The 16,526-nt window shown below is 36.5% G+C and overlaps 1 long non-coding RNA gene across 1 annotated transcript; it reads left to right on the top strand.

Annotated features, from left to right (window-relative positions):
- Positions 1-540: 540 nt before the first annotated feature.
- On the top strand, positions 541-15,734 carry LOC131382884 (uncharacterized). The gene is made up of 4 exons (XR_009212504.1): positions 541-582; positions 6,213-6,336; positions 6,895-6,984; positions 15,649-15,734. It is a non-coding gene; the product is annotated as an uncharacterized LOC131382884 (long non-coding RNA).
- The last annotated feature ends 792 nt before the right edge of the window (positions 15,735-16,526 follow it).

Here is a 16,526-nt window from a genome sequence, read left to right as displayed (position 1 = left end):
GTTGCTTTTCCAGCTGGAAACCTCTGTGGCTGGTGGCACTTTTGCCTAAGTTTAGCTGGTGCCCTCTGGGCTCATTCTGCCCACTTGGCATGACAGGTGGCTCTTGGCTTATGCTACCGGCCCGGATCCCATACATACTAGGGGCAAGCCAGGCATGGAGTGGTGAGGGGTATGTGAATGAGCAAGCACAGGGTCCAGCCACTGTGTACAGTCAGGAATGCTGACTGCTGCAGTAAGATGGGCAGCTCCAGGCACTGGCACAGGCACAGGCTCTGTGCAAGCCTATGGCTGGATCAGATGCACCACAAACAGCTTCCACTGTGGGCACCCGCATCTGGACAAGGGGAATGTGGTGGCACCTGGAAGCTTGGAGATGAGAGAAACTGCAGAGCCCTGAAGTGAGTGTCATAGTCATGCCTCTGGGAGCCCCTAAGTCTGGGCTTCCTAAAGGGCTTCTCTACTCCTTGATGCCTGTAACGTGGCAAGTTGAGTGGTGTGTTTCAGCCCTGTTTGTCTTACAGCAATTTCGGTCTTGCCTTTCAGGAGGTCCTGAGTTCTTGTCCTGTGTCCAGAATGCATGAGGTATGTGGCAAACTGGAGGGTGAGCAAGGTGGAGAGGAGCTTTACTGAGCAACAGAACAGCTCTCAGGAAACCCAAAGTGGGTAGCTTCTTCCACAGGCATGTCATCCTGACGAGTGTCCAGCTCTCAGCAGAGAGGAGACCTGGAGTGGGTAGCTCCTCTTTGCAGGCAGGCAGTCCTGATGAGTGCAGCCCTAAGCAGAGAGAAGACCCAGAGAGGTTAATGCCTTTTCACAGGCAGGTCGTCCCAGTGAGTCGAGGAGACCCAAAGTGGGTGGCTCCTTCCCACAGCTGGTAGTCCCAAGATCTCTGTGAGCCTGGCTGAGTCCGGGGTGTTTATGGGCTCAGAAAGGATGGAGTGCATGCTGATCCATCCAGGCGCAGCCATGGGTGGGCCCAGAAAAAGCACCTAAGTTCTCACTCCGGGCTGCAGACTCCACCCAGAACTGGCAGCCCGGCCCCCAGGCTTCAAGCTGTTCCTGGATTGAAGGAGGGTTTTCAGCAGAGACCTGCCCCTTTCTGTCCAGGTACCTTTCTACCTCCTGCTGTCATTAACATGTCATCCATGGTGCCCTGGCTGTCCCTGCCATGGGGTGTCTAGAGGCCTGTGCTGAACTGCCCTCGGCAACCCCTTGACTCTCCCCTGTGCTCATTGGTGCCCAAAGTCGGGAGGGGGCTGAGGCGACAGGGGGCTGGTGTGTCAGTGCTGCCATGAGTGTGCACACATCTGGCAGGGGTGTGACAGCACCCAGACTCAGCCACAACTTTGCAGAGTGGGCACTGGGATTGGTGAGAGGCCAGGGTGTGGGAACAGGCAGTTCTGAGTCTGCAGGGGCAGGGGAGACTTCTTGGACGCAGAGACCACAGCGATGCCTGGGTCTGGAGCTACTGCCGGGTTGCTGCAGCTGTGCACAGGAGTGTGTGGTTCCTGCCCCACTGACTCAGTAGGGAGCAGTCCCACCTGTTCCTGGTCCCCTCCAGCTTTGTGGAGCACACAGCCCTGGCCATGCCTCCCCTGTTGCAGCCAGCATCTTTGCAGAGGCCACTCCAGATGGGCTGCCTCTGCCATCAATATGTGAGTTACCTTAAATATGCTTCTGCTGGAATGTAACTGTAATTTTTCTTTTCAATTTCTTCAGCTCCAAGGAATATAAACCTATTTTTAAAATGTTAATCCTGAGCACTCTAGAGTTCTAAAAAATTTAATCCTGACAGGGAAATGATTTCCCTTCCCCAGATTTCCATAAAGATAAAAAAATGTGCTGAATAGTTAAGAAAAAGCAGAGGTTGTATACACATTTACAAGGTGGTGTGAAGATGCGTTGGAATATTAAACTATATTTGAGGAGACCTCAACCCTCACATGTGAACTTTCCTAAGCACTCAAAACTGTATTTCTGCTTTCCCACCTCTACATAAATGAATCTAATATTACAGAAGAACTAATTAGGGAAAGTTATTAACAAAGGTTAAATACAGGTATAATATAATGTAAAAAACAGCTTATATCTTGATATTGATATTCTTTACTGTTCCTCCCTTGGGATCTACCATCCGCACCTCTTCCCAGGCTATTCCTGATGCTGTTCATCTAGTCCTCAAGCAAAAAAGCCACATATTCTTTCCCTGGAAAAATGCACTTGTCTTATTTTCTAGCCTTGTTCTCTTCTAGGGTACAAATAATAAATATATGATTAATTTATCCATACTAATGGGTGAATGAATGCAAATGGCTAAATATGTGTTCTTTTCCAAGTAATCAAATTCCATTTTAACACTATTTAAAACAATTTTCTAGGGTTTCTAAGACCACAACCCAAGGTATTGTGATAAAAGTAGTAGTAATTACAAATAATCTTCAGGTTAATTGGATAAATAACTTCAGAAAATTAGTCTGAGTACTATCCAAATTATCTGATACAGGGAGACATCAACTCCACATTTATGGTAATTATTAGGTTAATTAATAGCTCTCCTAGAAATTCTTCAGCTTTAGTACGTGTAATAATATACACTACTTTTTAGAAAAAAAGAAACCATATATACAAAAAATTGTAACAAATTCAAAGTCATTAATTTGTGATTTGCCTTATATTTTCTTTAAACACATGTAAGTATATAATACAATCATTGAGTGATTAATGTTAGTGTTCTACCTTTTTTAAGAATACATATGCAATATTGGTACCATGCAAAAAAGAAGTATGTGCAATTAAAAGTAGGCATTTGGAGTGTGGGGGAAGGAAGGGAGAGGAGAGGGAGAGATTGTGTGTTAAAGGATAATGATCCCGAGGAAGTGACTTAGTCTTTACGAGTTTTACTGTAGAAGATGCCATTCCCCGTAAGAGACTAATTGTTCTGAGATCTATTTGTTTTCTTTATTCCTTCCTGATATGGTTCAGCCGTGCCCCCACCCAAATCTCATCTTGAATTGTAACTCCCACAATTCCCAAGTGTTGTGGGAGGAACCTGGGGAAGGTAATTGAATCATGGGAGCAGGTCTTTCCTGTGCTGTTCTCATGATAGTGAATAAGTCTCACGAGATCTGATGGGTTTAAAAATGGGAGTTTCCCTGTACAAGCTCTCTTCTCTTGTCAGCTGCCATATGAGACTTGCCTTTCACCTTCCACCATGATTGTGAGGTCTTCCCAGCCATGTGGAACTGTAAGTCCATTAAACCTCCTTTTCTTCCCAGTCTTGGGTATGTCTTTATCAGCAGCATGAAGATGGACTAATAAACTCCTTTACTTGTGGAAATTGTTACAGTAAGACTGACCAGTGTTGACAATTCTGGTGAAAACTGACCTTTACTCACTTGATTTATGACATCTCAGCAAGGCTTTGTCATCGTTAACAGCAAAACATTCAGATAGATCCTCTAAAATAGGGCCCATAAGCATTATTTTATTGAAATACAGTAACTGATTTCTCACATAATAATTTCATGCAGAGAAAGAGAAGAAAACAAGAAAAAATTATAGCTTCCTTTTCTTGAGTCTCAGTTTTATATGAGAAATATTTATTTTGGAAAATTTACTTTGAATAGTCACTTACATAACCAATAGTAAGCCCCTGTTATGTTCGAAAAACAAAATAAACAGTAAAAATAATTTCATAGTCAATATGTAAAGTGACTAACTGTCCTGGCTTTCCCAAGACTGTTATGGTTTTGAAACTGTAAGTCTCACATCTTAGAAGTCCCCATAGTCCAAAGCAAACATTACATATAACTATTTGCACACCTACTTATAATAAAATATTATTGCAGTAAGAAATTAACTTCAAATAATCTGCTTTATAGCATTAAGTAGTTTTCAGTTATCCAGAACTAGCAACTTGCTGGCTAATGTGGCTTCTGAAATGTTTTGCTTAATGTAACTTCTATTGCTACATCACAAATTGCCCCAACACTTACCATCTCAAAACAACGCAGTTTCTAAGGGACAGGAATCTGGGCATGACTTAAGGTTGTTTGACTGAAGGTCTCAGTTCCTTCCTTGCAAATGGTTGAAGGTTGCTCTCAGTTCCTTGTCAAATGGGTCTCTCCAACATGGCAGTTTGCTTTATCAAAATTGGCAAGAGAGTGAGTTTATTAATAAGACAGAAATCACAATCTTACGTAACATAATCATAAAAAGGAATTTGCTGTATTTTATTCATTAAAAATAACTCACTGGGTTCAATTCTCACTCAAGGAAGGAAATACCCAAAAATATAAATAGCAGGAGGTGATAACCAAAGGAGGCCATCTTCAAGTCTGCCTGCCATGTCTGGCACTCAGAGACTTTAAGATAAATTAGTTGTTTAGATATAGATATAAATATAGGTATAGATAAATACAGAATGTTACCAGCATGCTCCCTTTCAGTCATAATTTTGCTTCCAAAGGTTAATCAGACATTTCTGAATTCTCTTACTTTACACCTCTGTTTCAATTCTGTTACCTTCACCTCTTTTTGGTCTTCATAGGAATGCAATCATAGAGTAAGTACTCTTTTGTTTCTAGCTTCTTTTATTCAACATTTTGTCTTTGAGATTCATATATACTGCTTATGAGTTTTGATTACTATAGAGTATTTACTGTATTAATATATCATGACTTATCAGTATATCCTACTACGTCTTAATCAAAGAATAAATGTCATAATGGATCATCTTGCATTACAAGGTTTTATATCTCAATTTCCTTTGTGAAACCTTTTCTCTACCTCAGTCCTTTTTCACTTTCAGTTCTTCCATATGCTCCTGGCATTCTAGTCTTGACTCAAAGGGAGAGATTTATACAAAGTCATTTCCACAAGGTGTTCCTGATTTAATATTAGAAGATATTTAATATCCTCTAATACCACCTCTAGGGATTTTGCAATCTAAAATTACAAAGGAATATCTCTAAAATACAGATCTCTGTATTTTAAGAAAAGGCACCTTCTAGGTGACAGAACAATTTGGTGATGAGGTGGGGGTGCTAGCTGATAAAACACATTGAATACAACATACTCACTTCATTTAATAGAAATATTGTTAGACTTTCAAAACTTTTATCATTTAGAGTTGCAAAATAATATGTATTATAGAATACAAAATGGAACTTTGATTTGAGATGATAGTGTGATATCAGATCTTTAACCAAACACTCCAAGGTAAGGTGCTCATTCTCTCAGTATACTATTGAAATGATATTGAAATAAAACACCAGAGATGCACATGTGCACTCTTGGAAACAAGATGCTGAATGTGAACCATAGAGAGAGCTAAAGAGGAAACACAAATGAACTACAAATTCAAGAGAGTGATTTGAAACTTTTTTTGAAAATTTTAAACCGTTTATTAAATTCCTTCAAAGCTTGTTAGTATGTTAAAAGTATCACCGGTACTTCAAAATTATTTCTCCAAAAAATGCTGAACATGTGTTCTAAGTTCTCCCACTTAGAATCCGTAATTTTGAATAAGCCTATTGTAACCAAATGTAGCATTTCTCATTCATGCTTGGGGAGCCATATCCACTTTTATCTTAAAACATCTATGTACATGTGCACGGATTTTCTAAAAAACAAACTGAATATTCAGTTATAGGTGTGGTAATTTTCCTGTTTATGCATTTGGAATTTCCCATGTGTTGAAATCCTTGCTTTACTTTTAGTTTTGGACAGCAGTCATATCTTCCAAATAATCTCAATCAACACGATGTGCTGAGGAGGAGAGGAGGGCACGCCCCTAAAGTTATGTGCCACGAGGAAATTTCAACACTTTCACAATCTAGCTTTTTTTAAATAAACAAAAAATGGAAGTGGTTCATGCATAATAAATCCCTGCTGGGCTGTACTGTGTTTTCATGACTAATTTCTTTTGCTAACCACAGCTTCTCAGCCTATGACCTTTAAACGGCAGGCATTCTTTACAAAAACATGGGCTCACTGTCAGGGCTGTGCCTTTTCTTACTCATGAACTCCCTAATGACTTGTTAACTGTCCAAACATAGTTGTCTTCAAACAACTTATGGAAAATGCACTTGTAGGATTTTTTTGGTGCCGTGAAAGGAACCTTCCTATTATAAAGTCAAAAACTAAAATAATAATAAAGAATACGTTGCTACTCGAAGGACTGATCTGACACATTTCGTTTTTCTTCACAGAAACAATTCTGGTAGGGACATTGAAGCATATTATCTAGTCATCTCTTCATAACTGGGCAGAATGGCAAATCATCTCAGCTGAGATTTCTAGGCAACTTTCTGGAGGATAAGGGGGGAATTTGATGTAGGTGCTAGAATCTCCCACTCCTTGTACCCCATACCTATTTCATGACTCCTTAACAACCATTGACTCCAGGTCTTTTTGTCAGAGACACTTCTTTAACATTTTCTACTTGCTCCATTTTCTGTTAGTTAGCTCTGCCATTTATTATGGATGTCTTTTAACTGCTTTTGACCTTGTAAGAAAAATCTCTCTGTTTCAGGTGTAATTTACTTACATAAATAATAGTGAGGTTCTCATCAAAACCAGGAATTATCATTGAACTTCTCTCACTGAGTAATTAGCTCAACAACAGAACTAACATTGTTCTCAAGTTTCAGGTTAATCTCTTGAAAGTTGTAATTTGTTTTTTCTCTTTCAAGAGTCTCTATTATTCAAGCACATCTTCTTTGCCTTCTCAAGGGCTGAGAATATCCTTAGGAATCTGATGACTGTGCAATTGGGGAGCAGACATGAACTAGGATATTAACAGGATAAGCAATGAACATAACTTTGCAGTGTCCAGTAGGGAAGAAAAAGCAAGCAAGTGTCTTACTTCATGTATTCACCCGTTCTCTTCAGCATTCATAGGTAATATATAGAAGCACCTTTTTCCAGCTTCAGTTTTCTTGGAAGTATTGAACAGTCATCCATCTTCAGGAATTCACCTCTGTAAGTATACTATTTTGTGTTATTTTTCCCTTCTCCATCCATTGCTAACTGGAGCATAGTTGGATAAAGGTATCCAACCCTTTGGATTAATGAATATGATTTGTTTGCTTCTCTTGGCAGTTTGGAATAAGAATAAAGGAGTAATAACTATATGGCTGCTTGTGCTGAAGCTAAAAGGAAGATCACATATTACTAATCTCATTCATAATTCTTTTCTCCAACTGTGCTGCTATTGTTTGCATGCCTCTTTTTTCAGCATGTAAAAACATTTTCAACTTGCATTTTATTTTATTTATTTATCACTCCCTGCAGTAAAAAAACTCTTGAGGGTAGGTGCCATGGCTTATTCATTTTGAATTCTGATCTGTGTCTAGGATAGTGTCTAATAAATAGTATAGTATAGATTAAACAATTTTGCTGCTTTAGTCAGGTTGCATTTATGGCCTCTTTTGCTGAGTTCTTCTATTCCTTCTGAGATGTATTACAGTGACCTCGTAACTTAATCCCATTACATTTATTTATGATCCTGATAACCAAGACCAATTTGAATTTTGAACATGTTTCCTGCCAACTATTGCTCATAGCTCTGAGACCAAAATTTGTATGGTGTTTAATTTATCATTGATGAAAACATCAAACAGCCCTTATGAAATATTATTATGTATGCCCTGAAGTTGGAGCATTGTTTCATTGATATTTACTTTTTGTTATGTCCCTTAGATAACTGTACACCAACCTTATAGTTTTGTAGTTTAAATTCTGTTTACTAGTTTAGGACTAGTATGCAATGTTGAGATAAGATAAAATGTTTTTTACAGTTCAAGTAAAGAAGAAGTAAAAAGGTGTCATCTATCATCTGAGGCTACTGTTGGTTTATAGAAGACAAAAATATAAACATACAATATATATTGAAAACAATAATTTACTTAAAAATCTTTTTTTTCTGCAGAGGTCCCCTTTAAGAATCTTTTCACAAAATGCTTAATGATATGACAGTTGTTTTATATGAAAATGCAGAAAGAAAACTCAACTAGTAGATGTGTAAAGATCTATGTTATTCCATAAGTTTATTTTTCAGATTATTTCAAGGGAGGAATTTATTCCAAAAAATATTTATTGATTATGTACTACAGGGCAAGTGTTATTATTCAATGTCCTGGAGATACAGCAGTTAAAAATCAGACAGAAGTCCCTGTCCTCACAGAATTTTACATCTTTGTAGGGGAAGAAGATAAATATATAAACATGGCATTAATGGCTCTGGACAAATACTAATAATAACAGAGATGGGGTTATAGATTATTAGGGGAATGTGGCACAGCAATATCAAATAGGCGGCTCATGGAGGCCTCACAGAGCAGCAAGAATCTGAAAAGGAGAGGAGCACTATGTACCCATCTAGGGAAGAGCATTCTAAGATTAGGCAAAAGCAAATCAAAAGCCTTGAAGCTCTAAGCCTGGGGGTTTAAGACAGGCAATGAGGCCAGAGAAGCTGGAGTGGGTAGCTAGCAGGAAGAGCACATAAGCCTGAGAGGTAATGGTGACTTTGACAAGGTTGTTAGCCATGCAGGTGGTGACATGGGCGTGGCACTATTATGGGTGTATTTTGAAGTTATACCTGACCGTGTTTGCTGACAATTGGATGGAAGTTGTGAGAAAAAGAGAAGAATCCAGGATGACAAAGGTTTGGGTAAAGAACCTGGATTATTTATCTGTGTAAATAATGAATAAAATGCAATCAAGGTCTAGGTTTCTACATACTTTTATTATCTCATTAAAGTTTTGAAAATTTTGATTGGAAGTATCAAAAAATATTAATAAGATGAAATGACTGATCTGGCATTGTGTATTTTTTCCTTTATTTCTCAAGGTATTTCAACATTAGAATTTTTTTATTTGCCTTTTCTTTCCTGCTTTGAAATTCTGTTTCTAATACAGTAATTTTTCAAATTCTCAATTTTAAATTTCCATTGTTCCATATTATCCCTTCATACTTTTCCTAATTGATTCATATTTGTGTGACATACTTAGGGCAGAGTTTTCCAAATATGCAAGTTAAGGCTAAACCAGTATGACCATTATGGTGTGGTTGGCATTGTACTCATTTTGAATATTTAATCCTTATTATTCACATCCACATTTGTGGCAGATAATACTTTCTCTAATTTAAGGATTTGAAATTAAGTCAGGTTAATGCATCTAAGGCTCTGTAACTATTAAGTTGTGAAATTGTGTGAAAATGATTGGCAGAGAGATCTTTAATACAGGAAACCCATAGTACCCTGTTAACTACTTAGGCAGACAAGTAGAGTGACCTAAGAGTGTCTTAGGTCACTTTTAGCAATAGGTATATAAATCATGCATTCTCTTGGCAGTTTTTCATTTTTGTTATGACTTACAACTTCATTTAGTGGAAACAGTGCTAGACTTATAATCATTTCTAACTGGCTTATTCCCAGTTTTACAGTTTTCTGTTTTTGTGATCTTGGACAAATGTTGTTTATTCTCTGTGTCTTATTTGATCATTATTATAATGGAGAAAATAAAAATTTTTTTCGTTTCACATTTTTGTAATGGGAATCAAATATCGTTTCTGCAAATGCCTTTGGAAAGTTAATTATTAAACTGTACACTGTTATAATTTTATATCAAATTCTCCCTTGAGCCTTAAAAAATGAATTATATTAAGTCATATTAGCTTCTGATGTTTCCAGCTTCTAGCACAATTGTGGCAGGCAGCTTTGGCCTCATCTCCAGGTGCAGCAGCTTTTTGCTAGGTAGTTTTCAAGGGTTAGAGTCCCAGACGAACCTTCTTTGACTTAGTGAGATTTTGCCCCCAGTATTCTCTGAGAAAAAGAATTTCCAGCCAGGAAATGACTGCTGAGCTCAGTTCATTTCCTTCAGGATTTTCCTACCTGTGGCTTCTGCTATCTCTATCATCTAGAAGAACTAGGTCTAGCCCAAATCATTTCATTTCAGAGTGAGGTGGCTTTTGTGGATTGCTTTATCCCTCCAGATTGCATTTTTCGAATTTTTAAATGTAGTCATTAATACTAGCAATTCTAAAATTGTATCGACATAAATGTAATATACTGTGATTTGCTGTGAAGTAAAAAGGAAGTCATTTATTACTGATCAGAATCTACTAATGTTTGGAAATAATTTAATTTTTCAAGTAAATTAGCAAATTTTCTATTTGTTTTTATGGGTGGAGGAAAACGTGGTTTGCAAATGTGATATACAAATTATTTTTATCTGTAAGTGTGCCTTGTGATGGAAAATATTGAAAAACACTGGTTAGGACAAATGATTTCTAAATGGTACTTCTAAAAATTCTGATTCAAAACTCAAATTTTTAAAAAATCAACTTTTCTCTATAATGTTTAATTCTGGGGTCACTTCATGACAGCCAGGTGTAAGTTAGGCCTGAAAATTGACTGTGATGAAATGAGGAATCGGAGAACCGGAGAAATAGCACCAACCTCCTTCCATGCAGGCTGGGTGCATGCTGGATGATTAGATATGAAAGCAGAGAATGAGAAGAGAATTGGGATCTGCAGGACTCATTTTTTGTTTGTTTGTTTCCCTTAATATCTAAATCCCTAGAAAGTATTCTCTATACTGGTTGTCTCCAGTTACTTACTCCTCTACCATTGTCTGTTAAACCTATTCTAATTTGACTTTCACCTCCCCAGCATTTTACTTGAGCTGTTCTTATTGAAGAGACTAATTATTTCTATGCTTATAAGTCCAGTGGTCAATTCTCTGTCCTCTTCATAGTTGACCTGTAAACAGCATTTGATAAAGTGTTTGAAAATCTTTCTTCATTTGGCTTTTGGCACACAACACTAACCTGATTTCTGTCTACTCCTCTCTTCTCCTCAGACCTCCACTTTTCTGCTGTTTTTCCCAATCTCCAAAGGTAGACATACTCTTTTCTGTTTTAGTTCACTCATTAGCTCCATCTCATCTAGTCTCATGGTTTTAAATATTATCCATAGGCTTGTCAATCTGAAATATATGCTGCTTAATCGCTCTCATGCATTCTGGGTTCAGATATGAAACTACTGACTTTAAATGTCTGATAGGTATCTCAAACTTACCATATCCCCAAAGAAAAATAAACCTCCAGTTATTCCTTCAAACTTGCACCTCCTGAATTTCTTCTTCATCTCAATAACTATTCTTCTCTTGATTGCTTAAACCAAAAACATTGGTATCATTCTCGCTCTCTTTCTGGCATCAGACTTCATGTCTGAAAAGAGAGAAGACACTGAATGGCATTTTCACACCACTGCAAACCAACACCCACAGTCCAGGGAAGTTATTTGTCCCCTGTAAAAAGGACACATTTAAGGAAATAAAAAATTAGCATATGTTGCACAGATTCTATTTGAAAGCAATTTTAATCACTTTAAAAAACTAGAGGAGTAGATGGGGGAAGAGATTAAGAAGATAGAAAATCTCAACTATGAATCTTTCTGCCTCTCTCTCTGTCTGCCTATCTACACAGAGATACACCTAAATTAAGATTTAAAGACAAGAAATGCCTATCCATCTGAGAAATAGCAGGAATTGCCTCAGAAACAATTTGTTAACTAATGCCAAAAAAATCAGACTTTTGCTGCACACTCTTCAACTTTCAACTCCTTAATTTACATTTTACAGACACCACTTTTTAGATACATAATGTATGTACCATTTTTAAACTTCCAAAAGTTAACTCAGATTTTGATATTAGTTGATATGTTCTAAACTCTATAAGTATTACCTCATTCAGTCATGATAATAAATTCATGACGTTGAAACTGTAGCTATTCCAATTTTACAAATAAGAAAACCAAGGCACGGAGAGGTTGACTTGCTTAAGTCACACAGAGAGTAAGCGAAGGTGCTAAGACATTAGCAGAAGCACACTAGCTTTACACCACACCCTTAACCTTTGATAAGCCATGGCTTTCTAAGTCTACAAACCTAATAGTTAGTGGATGCTCCAAAAGTATATGGTGCATGTTAAATACACATGCACTTATCAAATTTCTAATAAATATTAGTTCTCATCTTTACCATTTATTTATTCAATTAATAAAAGTCCTGTGAGAGTAGGCACTGACTCAGACAGCTCAGGCGCTAAATTCTTTAGGGCCTAGATAATGGTCTGGCAAAAATTGATGCTCAATGAATATTTGTCGCACAAATAAAAACACAGTGTGCTGGACCTATAAAAGTTAAAAAATACATATTTTATGCTAAGAGCTCAAATCTTTGTTTGATTATGTGACCGAGTGACCAATATAGGTAAGACCGCTATTAAATTGATCATTAATGTCACGACTAGAGCAAGTGCCATTACACCATCTCTGCCTTCAAAATCAGCCCACTGGTATATCAGACACAACCTTATCTAAGAATTGTAATTTGTAGGCATTTATTAAAGCCATTAACAAATTAGAGTTAACATTCTCCAAATAAAGAGGAGAAAAAGCAAGAGAGAGAATGAATCAATGATATCCTCAATGTTTCTGAGTCTGTTAAGGAGAAGGAAAGAATAGGAATACATACTTAGCGTAAAAGCCTTGGAGTCCTATTAAATAGCAATTATTTTGCCCTCCTGGAAAAGAAAAACAAAATCTAGGGTAATTAAAATGTTGGAAAGAAAGCGGTGCTGGCTCTTATTTCAATTCTACTTCACCAATTGTCTTTTCACTGTTATCATAAAATTATATACAGCAAAACCAAATACTCTCAACTTCTACCTGTTCATCAATACCAGCTGTTATGCACAGCCTAAAATAGCATCTCAAGAATATGTATGTGTCTTTTTTTATTCTCAAAGCTGCATAGAATTTGTGAATTGATTTTTTAGCTCTGTGCACTTTAAAACTATTTTCTGCTGAATTAATTCTACTAGAATGCACAGGTGCATATTTTACACAGCCTATTTCTTTACACCATAGTCACCATAACTTTTACTACAAATGTCTTGTGTACCAAGAATGTATGGGCTTCACGGACATGCCCTTGTTATAGATATCCACAAAAAAAATCATAAAAGTCTAAATATTTGCTATACTTGAAAATCATCATGAAAGTCTAAATATTTGATATGCTTGAAACTTATTATATAAAATTTTTTTTCCTCAGTTATAGTCTTTCTTAAAGTTCTGAGCCTTTTGTGTAACCTAATAAATGAAATATCCATCTGGCACCAGGATAAATATGTTCTGCATGCTATAGTAAAGTGCCAGATCAAAATTCAGGACTTAGAAACATATGTTCTAGAATCGAATCCTTGAATCCTAGACCACTTAGTGAAATCAAGCATGCGATACCTGGATCAGAGCATGTAGAAGTAAAGTTCCTGAAAACGTTTTTGGGTGAACTACATCTCCCTCCTCACCTAAAGGGATAGTTGCCAGCTTTGTAATGTGAGGCCTGGTAGGAAGTGGTGCTTTAACTGCACCACTTAAAAATCCAGCATGTGACCAATATAACTTGGGGGAATATCTGACCCAGGAAATCTTGAGGATTAAGAAAGCAGACCAATGCTATGGTTTCAGGGCCAGGACACTTGCTGCAGGATTGGAATCAGACAGTACTCTTGAGTTTGTTGGAGCAAAGAATGTGTGAATGCTTCCTATAAAACAAGTGGGTCACATGCTAGAAGGTGCTGGTGGCAATGTAGTATCTTCTTCGGTCCTTGGCCAATGGGGTCACATATAAGGACAAAGAAATCCAAGCAGCAAGAAGCTGGAGGTATACAAGAGCTTCCTAGGGGCTTCCTAAGGATTTAGAAGCCATCATTTGAAATAGAGACTTGTCTATCTGCCTCAATGGAAGTACGGGTGGGAGAACCTCAAGAGAATCTCTGAAAAATGTTTGAAGTGTCCCACTGTAAAAACAGATGATTTTAAACCTTTGCCAGGCCCAGCACCAGCTTAAAATAGAACCCATCAGTCATTAGTTGAAGTAAAATCTTTCTTATTCCCTTGATTCTCCTCTCTCCCATGCTTACTCAGAGTAGGAAAAGAGAAAAGCCATGCATTTCTTAAACCAAATCTCAGAGAATATCAACTGCTGGCAAGGTGTAAAAGTCTTTCTTTATAATGGAAATTAAACATAATCTTGGACTGGATATTTTAAATTTCTGATTCAACAGTCTCTGTTTTCACTAAAAGCAATTATAGGACTCTCGATTACCAATAAGCAAACAAAAAAGTCATGACATCTGCCCGAATTTTACCCATTGGCACAGGAAGATACTTGTCAATGAAATAAATTTTGAAAAGAAAAGGGGAGACAAAACTAAAGTTAGCATTTTGATTGCAATTTATAGCTTATACATCATGCTTCTACAAGATTTATGTCCAAGTATACGCTTCCTGAATATATAAATATGTATATACATATATATACATTTGTGTGTGTGTATATATATATATACACACACATATATATATACACACATATATATATGCTTCCTGACAGTGACATTTGTAAGAATCTGAGAAAATAATCTAGAATAACATAAAGCCAGCAGCTAAAACCTAAAAGACGAAAACTTAACTTCAAACATTACCTATGATTTTTATACTTGTTTCTTTTAAAAATCTTACACAATTCTAGTTAAATGATGAAGATCAATCTGAGCTCCTGTTGTGTTTTGTTTGTATTTATGTAAAATTTTAAATTAGACTATGGTTTTTGTTTGCTTTTTGTATCTAGAGAATAAAGTACTCTAAGGAAGACTGCAACTATATTACTCTATTCGGTAGTTGGAAAATAATAGTTGCACACAAAATTGGAAGAACTGTAAATTCTGGAATTAGCCATAACGATTTGATGCTTTTTAAAAATTAAATTTGTTGTTAGTATCTATTTTAACATTTTAAAGATATTTTATCTTTTGTATGTGCATGTAATGTAATGCCATTAAAATGAGCATGTAGCTAGCAAATATTCATAGTACTTTTTAATGGAATCTTCTGTAAATGTTCTTACAATCTTGTGGAAGAACATTTTTTAACTTAAACAAATGAATATGAGCTGAAATTTCACAACTTAATTGGTCTTTGACTTAGGACTTCAGTGAATTCATTAGCAAAATGACAGGAAAAATTACTACAACCCTTTTGAATTGCAGAGTCACAGATTGTAGTATAATGGATAAGCCTCCTTTGCTAATAAATGAATAATAGAAATGTATTTTAAATTTCCTTACATTTATACTTGCTATTTCTATATCTCTTTTCTCTTAGGTAAGAAGCAAAGTAGCAGGAAGTGACTATTTTAAAACAAGTAGATTATAAACTGGCATTCCTCCCTGTGTTATGCAGACTTTTTTGCAGGCTTTCCTTGGCTTATTCTTACTCAGCTGTATTTTTAAGAAATGTATGTGGTCATAACCAAGGCTTTAGTTCTCTTTGCTCTTCTTTCATTGTTAACATTATTTTAAACAACTGTCTTGCTTTTTCCCATTGTAGCCATATCATACGAAACAACACATTTATCAAATAATTTTAAGTTTACTTCACCACTATACAAAGGCAGTGAATAAAGTTGTTTGCTTGTTTTTTCTCACTGATGAACCAAAATCAGGTATTCTGACATTTCTACTGCATGGTTGCCTGCAGAGATAATGAAATCCTCTTTCATTCACTGCAGATTCCCGTGGGGCTGAGTTTCATCTGCTTCCCATTATTTATCCCTGCCACGTGGAGAGTTTACATCACATCCACTTTCAAAGGGGCAGAAATGATACTTTGCAGTTACAAAGGAGAAAGCATTTGGATCAACAATCTCCAGTAAATAAGTGATTTCCTGGCATTTAACCCTGAGTCATCTTAATTCATCCATTTTAAATTTTCTATGCACACTGAAGGTAGAGAGACAAAACTGAATTCGATTTCCTTAGAATTGTGTCTTCTGGGTGAATCAATAAAGTCATCAATGCTTCTGTATTCACTGATTTAACAAATCTTGTTTGTTCGGTTAACCCTATGCACTGTGCATAATAGGCCCTATACAAAATTCACCCTCTAAATTTTATAATATTTTGTTAATAATTATGTATATCATACCTTATCACAATGGGAGAAATGCTTTCAAATTCAATAACTTATTGTTGGCAGATTTATTTTATTAGTGTTAAAAATTAGCCTGGAACTTTAGGCTTAGAGTATTGAAGGCAATTCCTTGTGTTTGGTGAGAAGAATCAGAGTGTTAGACTAATGATATATAATGACTTTACCCAATTAAATATAACACACATCTTAATAATTATTTTACTTATTTATTCATGTATTTACAGATATTTTTCAAAATCTTCTAAAATTGCTTAAAAGGCAGTATTACATAATGGTTAACAAATCAAAATTATATAGACCTGGAATCAAAACCTCATTCAACTATTTAAATTATTTAATCTGGTTCTATGCTTCTTGTCTGTGAAATAGAATATTACTACTTACAGGCCGGGCGCGGTGGCTTAAGCCTGTAATCCCAGCACTTTGGGAGGCCGAGGTGGGTGGATCACAGGGTCA

The sequence above is a fragment of the Hylobates moloch genome, unplaced genomic scaffold (assembly GCF_009828535.3).
Source record: "Hylobates moloch isolate HMO894 unplaced genomic scaffold, HMol_V3 SCAFFOLD_1, whole genome shotgun sequence".
Taxonomy (NCBI): Eukaryota; Metazoa; Chordata; class Mammalia; order Primates; family Hylobatidae; genus Hylobates; species Hylobates moloch.
This window is presented reverse-complemented; position numbering and strand designations above follow the sequence as displayed.